Raw genomic sequence first — 5,000 nt, 5'->3', positions numbered from 1 at the left:
GGGTGAATTATGTGTTATTCCTCTCATCGCGAAGCAAACAGTAAAATAAAAGCACTTGAACAACAGTCTGGCTGCTTTTTCTTCTGTGTGGGCGTATTCAAGCCGCGCTTCAGTTTGAATCTGAATAGAGCGTTCAGCGCGGGGGCGTGGTCACATTAGATATAATGAAGGGAGACGTGAAAAAAGGACATCGCCTTGTTTTCATATGGATTACTTTATCACAGAATATTTGTTTTCGGCAGCACTTGTTTAGTTTAAAAGTAGAAATGTCAAGCTTTCTATAGATATCTCTCTCATGTCTCTTCGTTGAGTATTCACAGAGTTAGAGGTTCATTTTAATGACGTGTTTGTAAATGAAGATCAGCGCAGACAAAGGCTGCAGACAGCACATCTTGTTTGTTATCTTTATTTTATAAGTGCACAAAGTTTTGTTGTTATTATTTTCTGTATCCAAAAAAGGAAACCCTTTATTGGGTTACAGTCAGCTTGCTGACTGAGTTGGGTTGTTTGCAAGTAGGTCAGGCAGCAGTGTTGCACACAAACTGGACCAACACGCCGCTGCTGCTTCTGGTATTCGGGCTCCAGGGGTTAACTTGGGTGAGCCAGTGGCACGCCGTGATCGTATAGTGGTTAGTACTCTGCGTTGTGGCCGCAGCAACCCCGGTTCGAATCCGGGTCACGGCAACACTCTGGCGTTGAGTGTACGGGAAGGTTGACATTTTTTTTACCACCTCATCTTTCTTCTCTATTTTGTTTTTGACGCTTGGCCTGTGCAGGGAGCCACAAGACAAGGGGGCAGGCAGCCTACAGCTAGACGTAGTCGTGGCCGAGAGGTTAAGGCGATGGACTTGAAATCCATTGGGGTCTCCCAGCGCAGGTTCGAACCCTGATGACTACGGGTGGGCTTTGCAGTGTTGCTTTAGCTTTCTGTGATGGTAATTGTGCCCTCTGTGGTCCTTTGTCCTAACTGCTTCTAGCTTTCATCCCGTGACACCTGCGTCTCTTCTGGGCAGCTTGTTGTAAAACTGCTGTTATATAAAAGGTGAGATGCCAGTACTCGACAAGAGCCCGGATAGCTCAGTCGGTAGAGCATCAGACTTTTAATCTGAGGGTCCAGGGTTCAAGTCCCTGTTCGGGCGAAGGTCTTTCTTTGGCCTCACCTTGCTATCACTACGGTCCATCTCTTCTGCTGACTCTGTACTGGAACGGTGTTCCTTCCTGCTCCCGGTGATCAGGGGATCTCCCTTGTGGTTAGTGACAAACGAACAATGTTAAATGAACAAGGCCAAAAAATACATAAAGAACAATGGTGCCTGGGATTTTTGAGAACCGGAGCTTGTAGCCTAGAATTTTTCTTTGTAAATTATGTGAAAATCATCTTGTTTACTCACTTACAGAAAACAATACATTGATTTAAATTGTCTAAGACACTTTTTGTTGGTAAAAGTCATATGCGAGTAGGCGTCAACTATCATGATTTACACCTGAGAAGACAAAGCCCTGCATAATGAGCTGCATAAAGAGCCGCTCAGTCAGCTGTTGTCACTGAGAGGGAGGTGTTACAAGAAAGAACGTGAGAACAAAATAAATGTATATAATTTTAAGTTTGGAGTTTATTTAGAATATATTTAATTATCCCACAACATAATTTAATATGGGGGAGCAGTTAAACAGTTTATTAGGAACAATCAAAGCTGACTTTCAAACTAATTTTATTTTTGCATTATTACTCCAGTCACACAATCCTTAAGAAATCCTTTTAACAATCTGAATTTGTAAAAAATAAAAAATAAAAACTTTTATTGTTATCATTATTATTAATGTTGAAAATAGCTGAGAATATTTTTCATGTTTTTTAGGGTGGTAAATTAAAAGAACACCATTTTTTGTTACATTTGTTACAGTTACATGTATTTGTTACATTTATATTATTTACATTAAGCTTTTGAGTGGTATACTTTTGTATATTGTTATTGAAACTTCATAATATTTAACTTAATTATACATTTAGTCAATAATTATAGTTTGGAAAAAGTCTAACTAGTAAAATGTTTAGACGTTATGTGAAAACTAGTAAAAGTATATAAATAAATATAAAGAGACTTACTCATGTTTATGATCTCTGCTGAATAAAGTGCTTCATTCTTTTTTTTCTGAGGAAATCCATTTCTCAAATCCTCAACCACGTCACATCTTTTTGGGGTGAATTTTGTGTTATTCCTCTCATCGCGAAGCAAACAGTAAAATAAAAGCACTTGAACAACAGTCTGGCTGCTTTTTCTTCTGTGTGGGCGTATTCAAGCCGCACTTCAGTTTGAATCTGAATAGAGCGTTCAGCGCGGGGGCGTGGTCACATTAGATATAATGAAGGGAGACGTGAAAAAAGGACATCGCCTTGTTTTCATATGGATTACTTTATCACAGAATATTTGTTTTCGGCAGCACTTGTTTAGTTTAAAAGTAGAAATGTCAAGCTTTCTATAGATATCTCTCTCATGTCTCTTCGTTGAGTATTCACAGAGTTAGAGGTTCATTTTAATGACGTGTTTGTAAATGAAGATCAGCGCAGACAAAGGCTGCAGACAGCACATCTTGTTTGTTATCTTTATTTTATAAGTGCACAAAGTTTTGTTGTTATTATTTTCTGTATCCAAAAAAGGAAACCCTTTATTGGGTTACAGTCAGCTTGCTGACTGAGCTGGGTTGTTTGCAAGTAGGTCAGGCAGCAGTGTTGCACACAAACTGAGCAGAAGCTGGTCTGTTCTTGTAGTCGTGGCCGAGTGGTTAAGGCGATGGACTAGAAATCCATTGGGGTCTCCCCGCGCAGGTTCGAATCCTGCCGACTACGCTGTTTGCTGAAGGCCACGAGGAAAAGCGTCCATGAATTTTTCAAGGTCCTCCCACTGATTTGCGAAATGTCCTGTCCCTCTTCGATGGACCAACACGCCGCTGCTGCTTCTGGTATTCGGGCTCCAGTGGTTAACTTGGGTGAGCCAGTGGCACGCCGTGATCGTATAGTGGTTAGTACTCTGCGTTGTGGCCGCAGCAACCCCGGTTCGAATCCGGGTCACGGCAACACTCTGGCGTTGAGTGTACGGGAAGGTTGACATTTTTTTACCACCTCATCTTTCTTCTCTATTTTGTTTTTGACGCTTGGCCTGTGCAGGGAGCCACCAGACAAGGGGGCAGGCAGCCTACCGCTAGACGTAGTCGTGGCCGAGAGGTTAAGGCGATGGACTTGAAATCCATTGGGGTCTCCCCGCGCAGGTTCGAACCCTGCCGACTACGGGAGGGCTTTGCAGTGTTGCTTTAGCTTTCTGTGATGGTAATTGTGCCTTCTGTGGTCCTTTGTCCTAACTGCTTCTAGCTTTCATCCCGTGACACCTGCGTCTCTTCTGGGCAGCTTGTTGTAAAACTGCTGTTATATAAAAGGTGAGATGCCAGTACTCGACAAGAGCCCGGATAGCTCAGTCGGTAGAGCATCAGACTTTTAATCTGAGGGTCCAGGGTTCAAGTCCCTGTTCGGGCGAAGGTCTTTCTTTGGCCTCACCTTGCTATCACTACGGTCCATCTCTTCTGCTGACTCTGTACTGGAACGGTGTTCCTTCCTGCTCCCGGTGATCAGGGGATCTCCCTTGTGGTTAGTGACAAACGAACAATGTTAAATGAACAAGGCCAAAAAATACATAAAGAACAATGGTGCCTGGGATTTTTGAGAACCAGAGCTTGTAGCCTAGAATTTTTCTTTGTAAATTATGTGAAAATCATCTTGTTTACTCACTTACAGAAAACAATACATTGATTTAAATTGTCTAAGACACTTTTTGTTGGTAAAAGTCATATGCGAGTAGGCGTCAACTATCATGATTTACACCTGAGAAGACAAAGCCCTGCATAATGAGCTGCATAAAGAGCCGCTCAGTCAGCTGTTGTCACTGAGAGGGAGGTGTTACAAGAAAGAACGTGAGAACAAAATAAATGTATATAATTTTAAGTTTGGAGTTTATTTAGAATATATTTAATTATCCCACAACATAATTTAATATGGGGGAGCAGTTAAACAGTTTATTAGGAACAATCAATGCTGACTTTCAAACTAATTTTATTTTTGCATTATTACTCCAGTCACACAATCCTTAAGAAATCCTTTTAACAATCTGAATTTGTAAAAAATAAAAAATAAAAACTTTTATTGTTATCATTATTATTAATGTTGAAAATAGCTGAGAATATTTTTCATGTTTTTTAGGGTGGTAAATTAAAAGAACACCATTTTTTGTTACATTTGTTACAGTTACATGTATTTGTTACATTTATATTATTTACATTAAGCTTTTGAGTGGTATACTTTTGTATATTGTTATTGAAACTTCATAATATTTAACTTAATTATACATTTAGTCAATAATTATAGTTTGGAAAAAGTCTAACTAGTAAAATGTTTAGACGTTATGTGAAAACTAGTAAAAGTATATAAATAAATATAAAGAGACTTACTCATGTTTATGATCTCTGCTGAATAAAGTGCTTCATTCTTTTTTTTCTGAGGAAATCCATTTCTCAAATCCTCAACCACGTCACATCTTTTTGGGGTGAATTTTGTGTTATTCCTCTCATCGCGAAGCAAACAGTAAAATAAAAGCACTTGAACAACAGTCTGGCTGCTTTTTCTTCTGTGTGGGCGTATTCAAGCCGCACTTCAGTTTGAATCTGAATAGAGCGTTCAGCGCGGGGGCGTGGTCACATTAGATATAATGAAGGGAGACGTGAAAAAAGGACATCGCCTTGTTTTCATATGGATTACTTTATCACAGAATATTTGTTTTCGGCAGCACTTGTTTAGTTTAAAAGTAGAAATGTCAAGCTTTCTATAGATATCTCTCTCATGTCTCTTCGTTGAGTATTCACAGAGTTAGAGGTTCATTTTAATGACGTGTTTGTAAATGAAGATCAGCGCAGACAAAGGCTGCAGACAGCACATCTTGTTTGTTATCTTTATT

At 39.7% G+C, this 5,000-nt stretch overlaps 1 protein-coding gene and 6 non-coding genes across 7 annotated transcripts in view; all 7 read left to right on the top strand.

The window, feature by feature from the left end:
- Positions 1-5,000, top strand: part of LOC127938331 (uncharacterized) — a 374,843-nt gene that overhangs the window by 86,969 nt on the left and 282,874 nt on the right. The window lies entirely within an intron of this gene.
- trnah-gug (transfer RNA histidin (anticodon GUG)) lies at positions 613-684 on the top strand. The gene has a single exon. It is a non-coding gene; the product is annotated as a tRNA-His (tRNA).
- On the top strand, positions 1,067-1,139 carry trnak-uuu (transfer RNA lysine (anticodon UUU)). Its single transcript has one exon. It is a non-coding gene; the product is annotated as a tRNA-Lys (tRNA).
- trnas-aga (transfer RNA serine (anticodon AGA)) lies at positions 2,767-2,848 on the top strand. The gene has a single exon. It is a non-coding gene; the product is annotated as a tRNA-Ser (tRNA).
- trnah-gug (transfer RNA histidin (anticodon GUG)) lies at positions 3,004-3,075 on the top strand. Its single transcript has one exon. It is a non-coding gene; the product is annotated as a tRNA-His (tRNA).
- trnas-uga (transfer RNA serine (anticodon UGA)) lies at positions 3,207-3,288 on the top strand. Its single transcript has one exon. It is a non-coding gene; the product is annotated as a tRNA-Ser (tRNA).
- trnak-uuu (transfer RNA lysine (anticodon UUU)) lies at positions 3,457-3,529 on the top strand. The gene has a single exon. It is a non-coding gene; the product is annotated as a tRNA-Lys (tRNA).

The sequence above is a fragment of the Carassius gibelio genome, chromosome A20, assembly GCF_023724105.1.
Source record: "Carassius gibelio isolate Cgi1373 ecotype wild population from Czech Republic chromosome A20, carGib1.2-hapl.c, whole genome shotgun sequence".
NCBI classification, from domain to species: Eukaryota; Metazoa; Chordata; class Actinopteri; order Cypriniformes; family Cyprinidae; genus Carassius; species Carassius gibelio.
This window is presented reverse-complemented; position numbering and strand designations above follow the sequence as displayed.